Below are 14,735 nucleotides of genomic sequence, written 5' to 3'. Positions count from 1 at the left end.
CCGCTGCAGTAGCAACGCTAGATGTTATGAACACCTGGCAGAGCAAAGCTGATGACTACTCGATAGTTCAGTGTGCCATAATTTACGGCTTAGAACCGAGACTTCAGCGATGTTTTGAACGTCATGGAGCATATGAGATGTTCAGGAATTGAAGTTAATATTTCAAGCAAATGCCCAGATTGAGAGATATGAAGTCTCCAATAAGTTCTACAGCTGCAAGATGGAGGAGAATAGTTTTGTCAGTGAACATATACTCAGAATGTCTGGGTACCACAACCACTTGACTCAACTGGGAGTTAATCTTCCTGATGATAGTGTCATTGACAGAGTTCTTCAATCACTGCCACCAAGCTACAAGAGCTTCGTGATGAACTATAATATGCAAGGATGGATAAGAAGATTCCTGAGCTCTTCACAATGCTAAAGGATGCGGAGGTAGAAATCAAGAAGGAGCATCAAGTGTTGATGGCCAACAAGACCACCAGTTTCAAGAAAAAGGGTAAATGGAAGAAGGGGAACTTCAAGAAGAATAGCAAGCCAGTTGCTGCTCAAGTGAAGAAACCCAAGTCTGGACCTAAGCCTGAGACTGAGTGCTTCTACTGCAAAGGAACTAGTCACTGGAAGCGGAACTACCCCAAGTATTTGGCAGAGAAGAAGGATGGCAAAGTGAAAGGTATATTTGATATAGATGTTATTGATGTGTACCTTACTAATGCTCGCAGTAGTGCCTGGGTATTTGATACTGGTTCAGTTGCTAACATTTACAACTCGAAACAAGGGCTACGGATTAAGCGAAGATTGGCTAAGGACAAGGTGACGATGAGTGTGGGAAATGGTTCCAAAGTCGATGTGATCGCTGTCGGCACGCTACCTCTACATCTACCTTCGGGATTAGTTTTAGACCTAAATAATTGTTATTTGGTGCCAGCGTTGAGCATGAACATTATATCTGGATCTTGTTTTATGCGAGACGGTTATTCATTTAAATCAGAGAATAATGGTTGTTCTATTTATATGAGTAATATCTTTTATGGTCATGCACCCTTGATGAGTGGTCTATTTTTACTAAATCTTGATAGTAGTGATACACATGTTCATAGTATTGAGGCCAAAAGATGCAGAGTTGATAATGATAGTGCAACTTATTTGTAGCACTGCTGTTTAGGTCATATTGGTGTAAAGCGCATGAAGAAACTCCATTCTGATGGACTTCTGGAATCACTTGGTTCATGCGAACCATGCCTCATGGGCAAGATGACTAAAACTCCATTCTCCGGAACAATGGAGCGAGCAACAAAATTATTGGAAATCGTACATACTGATGTATGTGGTCCAATGAACATTGAAGATCGCGGCAGATATCATTATTTTCTCGCCTTCACAGATGATTTGAGAAGATATGGGTATATCTACTTAATGAAACATAAGTCTGAAACATTTGAAAAGTTCGAAGAATTTCAGAGTGAAGTGGAAAATCACCGTAACAAGAAAATCAAGTTTCTACAATCTGATCGTGGAGGTGAATATTTGAGTTATGAGTTTGGACTTCATTTGAAACAATGTGGAATAGTTTCGCAACTCACGCCACCTGGAACACCACAGCATAATGGTGTGTCCGAACATCGTAATCGTACTTTACTAGACATGGTACGATCTATGATGTCTCTCACTGATTTACCGCTATTGTTTTGGGGTTGCGCTTTAGAGACAGCTGCACTCACGTTAAATAGGGCACCATCTAAATCCGTCGAGACGACACCTTGTGAACTGTGGTTTGGCAAGAAACCCAACTTGTCGTTTCTTAAAGTTTGGGGCTGCGATGCTTATGTGAAAAAGCTTCAACCTGATAAGCTCGAACCCAAATCGGAGAAATGTGTCTTCATAGGATACCCAAAGGAGACTTGTAATGCCCCGAGACCGATGCTCAAGAAGACTTCCATATGATCCGGGTTTCGCCGTGTGTTTCATTTGTGCCTGCCCTTTTATTTTTGCATTGCATCATGTCATCATGCCATCATCTCATAAATCTTTTGCAACTCAACTAAATAAATGGCATGGATCTTTGATCCATTTAAACCGAGGGAATTCACATGGTGATTCTCTTTACAGCATATCCTCTCGATATTTAGAGAGCTATATTAAAAATTCCATTTTCGGAATCACCCATATACACACTTGCAAATAATCACATGTCTTTTCTGCTTCGAGTTTACTCCTCAAACTTCGCCCATAAATTCTTTTATCATTTTCCGGAGGTCTACCAAAAATCTCAACATTTTGGGACCTTTCTAACGCCCACTTCTTATTCGAACTCATTTGAATTTAATTCAAACGAGTTCGAATCCAAACTTTGTACACATGCCCATTTATACTTTTATTGGATCAAGATCATTTTTGCGAGTCAGGTAAAATTATCCCCATGCCCAGATTTCACCCCTACCTTCTCTTTCTTTTCTTTCTCTTTTCTGTTTTGTTTTAAAAAGGAAAAGGTGAAAGAGAAGAGGGAGGGAGAGAGCAGCCCAGCAGGCCTCTGGCCACTTCCCTCCCCACGCTGGGCGACCTCCTAGGCTCAGCCGCAGCCAGGCCTACCCACCTTGGGCCAAGGCCCATCTCTCTATCTCCTCAAACCCTAGGCCCCCGATCCCCACGTGCACCCTCTCCCTCTCGTTCCCGTGGCCGCCGCATCCGCCCTCGATGCCATCTCTCGCTCTCTCCCCGATCTCCTCCCTCCTCCCGCTTCCTCCCTCACCTTCTCAGCGCGACCAAGGGGGGATCCCAATCCCCATGGCCATGTACCTCGCCGCCGCACGTCCGATGCCACTACCGCCGCCCGTGACGACCCTTCCCCGCGCCTGGTGCTGCCATTCCTCGCCCTCGTTTGCCATGGCCACGGGCACCTCAAGCCAGCAGGCCGCCGCCTAGGGACGCGCCCGTCCCAGAGCTTCGATCTGCCCCTCGACGAGCCTCCGTGCAACAGCCACCTCCCTGGATGCGTCTCGTGTTTCTTTGTCCTCCAGCCGCGCCCGAGGGAGCTCCCCGAAGCCGGCGCCGTGATCCTCTAGCACCACCACCAGCAATCAGCCGCTCCGCCGCCGTTTTGCAGGAGGTCCGCCTCCCTGCTTCGCCTCCGCATCTCCTCTTGCTTCTGCTCAAGCCCTCGTCTGCCATGGCGTTCCTCCTTCCCGTGCGTTTCTTCTCGTTCCCTGCACCGATGCGTCGCCGGAGAAGCACCTGCTCCTCTTGCAGTCGATGTGCCCTGCCTTGGTCTCCTGTTCACGATGACCGGAAGACCGCAGGAGACTTCTCTGCCGCCTCCACACACCTCCGGTGACCTCCCGAGGCAGGGCCTTGGCAAGTCCCTCGATGCCCCTTCAGATTCATCAAGACCGGCAAGTTCGACTTCGGCGCCAAGTTCGTCTTCAAATCTGTACGACTACACCCGATGTGGATTTCGGCCACTACCTGGAGGCCACAACAACGCCAAGTACCACAACATCGATGACCACATAGACCGCCAAGACCGGATTCGTCAAGTACCCTTCGGATTCGTCAAGACCCTCATGTACCACTACAACCGATGATGCCACAAGTACCCCAACGTCATGTGTACAATGACCGTCGCCGAAAACCCGGGTAGCAGAACGCCAAGTACCTCTCCAAGAAACGAACGTGTACCACTACGTCCGGAGGCATCGGATCCGTCAAGTCCAACTACGATTGTGTACAACTATCGGCTACCCCAAACGACTATGAAACGTGAACCTCGACTTCCCCTCCAAAACGTGTCCCGCTACCAATGGCTCGAACATCTTCGAAACATGTACCGTCGACCCTCGAAGACCCCGTGGACGTCAAGTTCCATGCCATGACCCCGAACATCTATAGACATGAACCACTACTTCCCTCGACGCCCCGAGAACATCTACTTCCCCTACACCGCATCGAACTCGAACCCCTCCGATAAGGCACGCTTCGAAGGTATAACCCCGAGTTCACCGCCCGTGTACGAATGCATGTGTAGTTTGAGATGCATGTTTGCATGTTGTATCCTCCCATGATCGTTAGATGTTTCCCTCGCTTGGCACCGTCGTCGACCCGTGGGAACTCGTTATCCGAGATCACCCCACCGTTCATCGCATGACAAGCTCCCGTCACACTTGTTCTTTTCCACCGGCATCTCAATCGAGTTTCCGGAAACGGAACGTTGCCGTGGCACCGTTTCCGTTATCGTTGCCGTGGCCCCTTTTCATTTCTGCCACGATGACAAATGCTTCTTAATATGCTCTTATCAACATTTTCATAAAACATTGCATAAAACGTGCATGCCATCCGCATCATGTTAAATAACATTTAAATGTTTAAAATTGTTGTTGCACCAAATTGATAATTGCATATGGGGATTTACCAGATTTGTTGTTTGCTATATCCGGCCCCATATAAATTGTTTAGATAGATAATTCCTTTATGCTTCACCTCTTGACATGTTTAACAACATTTAATATTGTTGGGTACATAAACGAGATTGAACTAAATAACTTGAATGTGGTGTTTCGTCAGTATGCAACGGAGTTGCATGTTGAGCTCCACTTAATTTGTAGGATTGTTTGTGCACTTTGCCATGTAATGCCGTCTTTAAACCGGACATGCATCATTCTTGATTGTGCATCATGCCATGTTCATGTGTTGGTTGTTTACTATGTTGTGTGCTTTTTTCCGGTGTTGCTTGTTCGGGGTGGTTCCGATTACGTCGCGTTTGTGAGGACCCGTTCGACTACGTCCGTTTGTCTTCTTCATGGACTCGTTCTTCTTCCTTGCGGGATTTCAGGCAAGATGACCATACCCTCAAAATCACTTCTATCTTTGCTTGATAGTTGCTCGCTCTTTTGCTATGCCTATGCCGCGATACCTACCACTTGCTTATCATGCCTCCCATATTGTTGAACCAAGCCTCTAACCCAACTTGTCCTAGCAAACCGTTGTTTGGCTATGTTACCGCTTTGCTCAGCCCCTCTTACAGCGTTGTTAGTTGCAGGTGAAGATTGAAGTTTGTTCCTTGTTGGAACATGGAGATGTTGTTCCTTGTTGGAACATATTTACTTGTTGGGATATCACAATATCTCTTATCTAATTAATGCATCTATATACTTGGTAAAGGGTGGAAGGCTCGGCCTTATGCCTGGTGTTTTGTTCCACTCTTGCCTCCCTAGTTTCCGTCATATCGGTGTTATGTTCCCGGATTTTGCGTTCCTTACGCGGTTGGGTTATAAATGAAACCCCTTGACAGTTCGCCTTGAATAAAACTCTTCCAGCAAGGCCCAACATTGGTTTTACCATTCGCCACCTAGCCTTTTCTTTCCCTTGGGTAGGCCTGCCCAAGGGTCATCTTTATTAAACCCCCCGGGGCCAGTGCTCCTCTGAGTGTTGGTCCAACCTGTCAGCTGCCGGTGGCCACCAGGGGCAACTCTGGGCTGGCCTACCGGAACCTTGGACAATCCGGTGTGCCCTGAGAAAAAGATATGTGCAGCTCCTATCGGGATTTGTCGGCACATTCGGGTGGCTTTGCTGGTCTTGTTTTACCATTGTCGAAATGTCTTGTAACCGGGATTCCGAGTCTGATCGGGTCTTCCCGCTAGAAGGGATATACTTCGTTGACCATGAGAGCTTGTGATGGGCTAAGTTGGGACACCCCTGCAGGGTTACGAACTTTCGAAAGCCGTGCCCGCGGTTATGGGCAGATGGGAATTTGTTAATGTCCGGTTGTAGAAAACCTGAAGATGACCTTAACTAAAATACATCAACCGCATGTGTAACCATGATGGTCTCTTTCTTGTGGAGTCCGGGAAGTGAACACGGTGTTGGAGTTATGTTTGACGTAGGTTGTTCTAGGATCACTTCTTGATCATAGTTTCTCGACCGTGCTTTGCCTTCTCTTCTCGCTCTCATTTGCGTATGTTAGCCACCATATATGCTAGTCGCTTGCTGCAGCTCCACCTCATACCTTTTACCCTACCTATAAGCTTAAATAGTCTTGATCACGAGGGTGTAAGATTGCTGAGTCCCCATGACTCACAGTTACTTCCAAAACCAGTTTGCAGGTGCCGATGTTACCGAGCAGGTGACGCAACCAAGCTCAAGGAGGAGCTCGATGAAGATCTTGTCCTTTGTGTTGTTTCGTTTTAGTTGATCAGTAGTGGAGCCTAGTTGGGGTCGATCGGGGATCTGTGTAGCATTTGGGCTAGTCTTCTTTTATTTTGGTTTCGTAGTCGGACCTTGATTGTATCTGGATGATGTAATGCTTTATTCATGTATTGTGTGAAGTGGCGATTGTAAGCCAACTATGTATCTCTTTCCCTTATGTATTACATGGGTTGTGTGAATATTACCTCACTTGCGACATTGCTTTCAATGCGGTTATGCCTCTAAGTCGTGCTCCGACACGTGGGAGATATAGCCGCATCGAGGGCATCACAAGACTGTTGGGTACACCTTCTATCACAGATCTGAAGACAAGATATTCATTGCTAAGAATGGATCCTTTCTAGAGAAGGAGTTTCTCTCGAAGGAAGTGAGTGGGAGGAAAGTAGAACTTGATGAGGTAATTGTACCTTCTCCCTTATTGGAAAGTAGTTCATCACTGAAATCAGTTCCAGTGATTCCTACACTAGTAAGTGAGGAAGCTAATGATGATGATTATGAAACTTCTGATCAAGTTACTACCGAACCTCGTAGGTCAACCAGAGTAAGATCCCCACCAGAGTGGTACAGTAATCCCATTATGGAAGTCATGTTACTTGACCATGACGAACCTACGAACTATGAGGAAGCAATGATGAGCCCAGATTCTGCAAAATGGCTTGAAGCCATGAAATCTGAGATGGGATCCATGTATGAGAACAAAGTATGGACTTTGGTTGACTTGCCCGATGATCGGAAGGCCATAGAGAATAAATGGATCTTCAAGAAGAAGACGGACGCTGACGGTAATGTTACTGTCTACAAAGCTCGACTTGTTGCGAAAGGTTTTTGGCAAGTTCAAGGAGTTGACTACGATGAGACCTTCTCACCCGTAGCGATGCTTAAGTCCGTCCGAATCATGTTAGCAATTGCCGCATTTTATGAGTATGAAATTTGGCAAATGGATGTAAAAACTGCATTCCTTAATGGATATCTTAAAGAAGAGTTGTATATGATGCAACCAGAAGGTTTTGCCGATCCAAAAGGTGCTAGTAAAGTGTGCAAGCTTCAGCGATCCATTTATGGACTGGTGCAAGCCTCTCAGAGTTGGAATATACACTTTGGTAGTGTAATCAAAGCATATGGTTTTATAGAGACCTTTGGAGAAGCCTGTATTTACAAGAAAGTGAGTGGGAGCTCCGTAGCATTTATGATATTATATGTAGATGACATATTGTTGATCGGAAATGAAACTGAATTTCTGAATAGCATGAAAGGATACTTGAATAAGAATTTTTCAATGAAAGACCTCAGTGAAGCTGCTTATATATTGGGCATCAAGATTTATAGAGATAGATCAAGACGCTTAATTGGACTTTCACAAAGCACATACCTTGATAAAATTTTGAAGAAGTTCAAAATGGATCAGGCAAAGAAAGGGTTCTTGCCTGTATTACAAGGTGTGAAGTTGAGTCAGACTCAATGCCCGACCACTACAGAAGATAGAGAGAAAATGAAAGGTGTTCCCTATGCTTCAGCCATAGGCTCTATCATGTATGCAATGATGTGTACCAGACTTGATGTGTGCCTTGCCATAAGTTTAGCAGGGAGGTACCAAAGTAATCCAGGTCACTGGAGAGCGGTCAAGAACATCCTGAAATACCTGAAAAGGACTAAGGATATGTTTCTCGTATATGGAGGTGGCAATGAGCTCGTCGTAAACGGTTACGTCGATGCAAGCTTTGACACTGATCCGGATAACTCTTAGTCACAAACCGGATATGTGTTTTTATTAAATGGTGGAGCTGTCAGTTGGTGCAGTTCTAAGCAGAGCGTCGTGGCGGGATCTACGCGTGAAGCGGAATACATAGATGCTTCGGAAGCAACAAATGAAGGAGTCTGGATGAAGGAGTTCATATCCGATCTATATGTCATACCTAGTGCATCGGGTCCAATGAAAATCTTTTGTGACAATACTGGAGCAATTTTCTTCGCAAAGGAATCCAGATTTCACAAGAGAACCAAGCACATCAAGAGATGCTTCAATTCCATCCGCGATCAAGTCAAGGAGGGAGACATAGAGATTTGCAAGATACATATGGATTTGAATGTTGCAGAACCGTTGACTAAGCCTCTCTCACGAGCAAAACATTATCAACACCAAGACTCCATGGGTGTTAGAATCATTACAATGTAATCTAGATTATTGACTCTAGTGCAAGTGGGAGACTGAAGGAAATATGCCCTAGAGGCAATAATAAAGTTCTTATTTATATTTCCTTATATCATGATAAATGTTTATTATTCATGCTAGAATTGTATTAACCGGGAACTTAGTACATGTGTGAATACATAGACAAACAGAGTGTCACTAGTTTGCCTCTACTTGACTAGCTCGTTGAATCAATGATGGTTATCTTTCCTAACCATAGACATGAGTTGTCATTTGATTAACGGGATCACATCATTAGAGAATGATGTGATTGACTTAAACCATCCGTTAGCTTAGCACGATGATTGTTTAGTTTGTTTCTATTGCTTTCTCCATAACTATACATGTTCCTATGACTATGAGATCATGCAACTCCCGAGTACCGGAGGAACACTTTGTGTGCTACCAAACATCACAACTTAACTGGGTGATTGTAAAGGTGCTCTACAGGTGTCTCCGATGGTGTTTGTTGAGTTGGCATGGATCAAGATTAGGATTTGTCACTCCGATTGTCAGAGAGGTATCTCTGGGCCCTCTCGGTAATGTACATCACTATAAGCCTTGCAAGCAATGTAGCTAATGAGTTATTTATAGGATGTAGCATTACGGAACGAGTGAAGAGACTTGACGGTAACGAGATTGAACTAGGTATTAAGATACCGGCGATCGAATCTCGGGCAAGTAACATACCAATGACAAAGGGAACAACATATATCGTTATGCGGTTTGACCGATAAAGATCTTCGTAGAATATATAGGAACCAATATGAGGATCCAGGTTCCGCTATTAGTTATTGACTGGAGACATGTCTCGGTCATGTCTACATAGTTCTCGAACCCGTAGGGTCTGCACGCTTAACGTTCGGTGACGATCGGTATTACGAGTTTATGTGTTTTGATGTACCGAAGGCAGTTCGGAGTCCCGGATTTGATCACGGACATGATGAGGAGTCTCGAAATGGTCGAGACATTAATATCGATATATTGGAAGCCTATGTTTGGACATCGGAATGGTTCCGGATGAGTTCGGGCATTTTCCGGAGTACCGGGAGGTTACCGGAACCCCCCGGAGAGTATATGGGCCTTATTGGGCCTTAGTGGAAAAGAGGAGAGGGAAGGAAAAGGTGGGAGGCGCGCCCCCTAGCCCAATCCGAATTGGGAGGTTGCCGCCCCCCTTTCCATTCTCCTCTCCTCCCCTTCCCTCTCTCCTACTCCTACTACATGGAAGGGGGGAATCCTACTCCCGGTGGGAGTAGAACTCCCCTAGGGCGCGCCATAGAGAGTGACGGCCCCTCCCCTCCTCCACTCCTTTATATACGGGGGAGGAGGGCACCCCATAGACACACAAGTTGATCATTGATCTTTTAGCCGTGTGCGGTGCCCCCCTCCACCATAATCGACCTTGGTCATATTGTAGCGGTGCTTAGGCGAAGCCCTGTTCCGGTAGTATCATCATCACCGTCATCACGCCGTCGTGCTGACGAAACTCTCCCTCGAAACTCTACTGGATCATGAGTTCGCGGGACGTCACTGAGCCGAACGTGTGCAGATCGCAGAGGTGCCATACCTTCGGTGCTAGATCGGTCGATCGTGAAGACATACGACTACATCAACCGCGTTGTCATAATGCTTCCGCTTACGGTCTACGAGGGTACGTAGACAATACTCTCCCCTCTCATTGCTATGCATCACCATGATCTTGCGTGTGCGTAGGAATTTTTTTGAAATTACTGCGTTCCCCAACACTTTTTGCAGTTCATAACGCATAATTTTTTTTCATCATGTAGAATGACATGGACAACAAGAGAAAGGACGTGGTGCCATCCATGGACAAGGGAAAGGAGGTGGTGCCACCCTTGAAGGTGGTGCCACACACGACCGAGGAGGTGCCGCCCACAGACAACGATGTGATGGTGGAGGAGCCCCCAGCGGCAAGCGTCGAAACTATGGGCACTACCATGAGGAGTATGGGCCAACTCACTTATACAAGGTAATCCTTGCCCCGAAGCTCGAGTGCATACCAATGCCCCTGGACTTCACGAAGCATTTCCCTTCATGTCGACAGAGTTCATGTTGGGTAACACAGTAATTTCAAAAAAATCCTATGCACACGCAAGATCTATCATGGTGATGCATAGCAATGAGAGGGGAAGAGTGTTGTCCATGTACCCTTGTAGACTGTAAGCAGAAGCGTTATGACAATGTGGTTGATGTAGTCGTACGTCTTCACGATCCGACCGATCCTAGTACCGAAAGTACGACACCTCCGTGATCTGCACATGTTCAGCTCGGTGACGTCCCACGAACTCTAGATCCAGCTGAGTGTCGAGGGAGAGCTTCGTCAGCATGACGGCGTGATGACGGTGATGATGATGCTACCGGAATAGGGCTTCGCCTAAGCACCGCTACGATATGACCGAGGTGGATTATGGTGGAGGGGGCACCGCACACGGCTAAGGGATCAATGATCAACTTGTGTGATCTAGGGTGCCCCCTGCCCCCGTATATAAAGGAGCAAGGGGGGAGGCTGGCCAACCCTTGAGGCGCCCAAGGAGAGGAGGAATCCTCCTCCTAGTAGGAGTAGGATTCATCCTTTCCTAGTCCTACTAGGAGGGGAAAGGAAGGAGTGGGAGAGGGGAAGGAAAGGGGGGTGCCACCCCCTCCTAGTCCAATTCGGACTCAAGGGGGAGGGGGCGTGCGGCCTGCCCTGGCAGCCCCTCTCTCTCCAATAAGTTCCATCTAGGCCCACTAGTTCCCCCGGGGGGTCCGGTAACCCTCTGGCACTCCGGTTTTCTCCGAAATCACCCGGAACACTTCTGGTGTCCGAATATAGCTGTCCAATATATCAATCTTTATGTCTCGACCATTTCGAGACTCCTCATCATGTCCGTGATCATATCCGGGACTCTGAACAACCTTCGGTACATCAAAACACATAAACTTATAATACCGATCGTCATCGCTCGTTAAGCGTGCGGACCCTACGGGTTCGAGAACTATGTAGACATGAATGAGACACATCTCCGGTCAATAACCAATAGCAGAACCTGGATGTTCATATTGGCTCCCACATATTCTATGAAGATCTTTATCGGTCAAACCGCATAACAACATACTTTGTTCCCTTTGTCGTCGGTATGTTACTTGCCTGAGATTTGATCGTCGGTATCTCAATACCTAGTTCAATCTCGTTACCGGCAAGTCTCTTTACTCGTTTCGTAATACATCATACTGCAACTTTAAGCGTGCGGACCCTACGGGTTCGAGAACTATGTAGACATGACCGAGACATGTCTCCGGTCAATAACCAATAGCGGAACCTGGATGCTCATATTAGCTCCTACATATTCTACGAAGATCTTTATCGGTCAAACCGCATAACAACATACGTTGTTCCCTCTGTCATCGGTATGTTACTTGCCCGAGATTCGATCGTCGGTATCTTCATACCTAGTTCAATCTAGTTACCGGCAAGTCTCTTTACTCGTTCTGTAATACATCATCCCACAACTAACTTATTAGTTGCAATGCTTGCAAGGCTTATAGTGATGTGCATTACCGAGTGGGCCCAGAGATACCTCTCCGACAATCGGAGTTACAAATCCTAATCTCGAAATATGCCAACCCAACAAGTACCTTCGGAGACACCTGTAGAGCACCTTTATAATCACCCAGTTACGTTGTGACGTTTGGTAGCACACAAAGTGTTCCGCTAGTAATGTAGCGACCAGACCTCAAACGGTCCAATCTCTGTGCTCAGGTGTCATCTCTGGATCAGTAATGCTGACACCACACAGTTCTTGAAGGATTTATAACAGAGTAGCAATCACACACTTATTACATTGAGGGTCTCAAAAGAGAACTTATTACAATAAATATGGCTTAAGGTCATCTAATAACGATAACAGCGAAAGGCTTGGAAGATAAGTGAGTCCATCAACTCCAACGACATCACTGAGTATAGAACCACGACCTAAAAGCACCTTAATCGTCGTCTGAAAAGTCTGCAACATGAACGTTGCAGCCCGAAACGGGTCAGCACATGGAATATGCTGGCAGAGTAACACATAGAGAGTAATGAAAGATATAGTCTATACTATATGCATATTTGGCTGGTGGAAAGCTCTATGGTTACAGTTTTGCGTAAAGCCAATTTTTCCCTACTGCAAAGGAATAAATTTAATTTAACTATCATGGTAGTTGTTAAACATTGAGAATGGTTGACATCATTCTCAATCCTAATTAAGAATCATAATTAAACAAAACCCAACAAAATTAATTTAAAGTAACATGATGAGATTCACATGATAATCCAGGTACTAGATACTCAAGATGTCCATAACCGGGGACACGGCTAACCATGATTAGTTTATACACTCTGTAGAGGTTTGCACACTTTTCCCCACAAGACTCGATCTCCTCCGTTGGGATTCTCGGACTACATGGTGTTTGAGAAACGGATGACCGAGACATAGCCTTTCAGAAGCGCTAGCACCTTATAATCGGGTAGACCGTTACACCTACTTTCCCCTATATCTGCTAGTCTACCACTATAAGAGTTCGCACAACTTAATCAACTATGCTAGAGCCCATAGTAGCTTGTGGCTGCACACGGAAGTTTCTAGTATGAATAATCTCATGATCCCTTTGAGCCTGGGTGGCGGTCCAAAAGAAAAACAAGCAATCGCTGGAATACCCAGGTGCCTCAATCCATCCAGATGTGTATTTAAGTTGCCACCTTAGATAAACTATTAATTTAACAATCTCACATCTGTCATGAATACACTCACCCAATCCACGTCTACTAGCATAGCATAGCATAATAAGCAAACGTAGAAGTAACTCCCAAAGGTTTGATAATAAACAGGTAATAGGTACTACCTCAACTACTTCCCAAACCCACAATTTAATTAGATCCTAAACATGCAATGGTGTGAGGATTGATCTAATGCAATAAAACTGGGTAATTGGAAGTATGATCAAAGTGTTACTTGCCTTGCTGATGATCCGGTAAACCTAGTGATTCGAAGTAGCAAGCGGCGCACTCCGGGTACTCTATCACAAACAAACAAGCATACAATAAGTACTCATCTAATGCATAGGTAAAACTCGAATAAGAGATCTAACCAGAAAATTCAACTTAAGAACTCCGGTTGGCAAAAAGAATCGAATTGAACGAAGCAACGAAAGACAAACGGCAAAAGAAACAGGCTTCGTTTACTATTATGGATCTAGGGCAATTTTTACAGTGGCAAAAACTTGTTTGAGTTGGTTAAACGGAAAGAGGGTTTCGAGACGAAACTCCAGGCGCTTGAATCGCCTGATTCCGATAAACGAGCAAAAAGTTATACTAAAACGAAAATCGGATCAGGAATCGCGATCAGAAAAATCACGGATTTAATCCGAGAAAAAGAAAACGACGAACAGATTAACGAATGGACGTTCGTTATCCGGATCTAAACGATGAACGCGTTCGTTAAAACGAACGAATGAGCGAATGCTCGCTAAATAAATAAACCAGAAAAACAGATCTATTAAAAAAACAAAACTAAAAAAATGAACAAAAAACCGAACGGTTTTTGTGAAAAACCGGCGGCGGCGAGGTCTACCTCCAGCGAGCGGCGGGGCGGCGGTCCGGCGGGCGGCGGGGTCGGCGCGACGCGGCGGCGGCGGCAAGGCGGTGGGCGGGGTGGCTAGGGTTTGGGGGGCTCGACTGGGCCTTCCCCGGCTTATAAAGCCGGCCGGGCCAAGTGTCCGGGTCAGACACGGCCCGTTAGGTCGGTGCGCGTTTTTTTTAAATAGTTATGCTCAGAAAAAAACAAAAGGAATACTAAACGGACTCCAAAAATCCCGAAACAAATTTTCCCTGGCTTCTAAAATCAAGCCGCACAAGATGAACATTTATTTGGGGCCTAAATGCAATTTTTAAAAACGCACAGTTTTCCTAAATTCAAATAAAATAGCAAATAAAACTAAAATAAAATCTTATTTGATTTTCTTATTAAATCCTCAATATTTCTTTATTTTGGGAAAGTCATTTTATTCCCTCTCTCATATTTTTTTGTAACAGAAATAATTGAAGATAAAATAAATAAAATCAAATGATCCTATTTTCAAAATTTGAGAAAACTCAAATATGAAAATAACAAACTCCCCAACTCTCTACGAGGGTCCTTGAGTTCGTAGAATTTTCTAGGATCAGCCAAAATGCAATAAAATATGATATGCAATGATGATCTAGTTTATAACATTCCAAATTGAAAATTTGGGATGTTACAAACCTACCCCCTTAAGATGAATCTTGCCCTCGAGATTCGGGTTGGCTAGAAAATAGGTGAGGGTGGTCCTT

The sequence above is a fragment of the Triticum dicoccoides genome, chromosome 2A, assembly GCF_002162155.2.
Source record: "Triticum dicoccoides isolate Atlit2015 ecotype Zavitan chromosome 2A, WEW_v2.0, whole genome shotgun sequence".
In the NCBI taxonomy this organism is placed as follows: Eukaryota; Viridiplantae; Streptophyta; class Magnoliopsida; order Poales; family Poaceae; genus Triticum; species Triticum dicoccoides.
The sequence above is the reverse complement of the archived record's forward strand: the minus strand, read 5'-3'. Positions refer to the sequence as shown.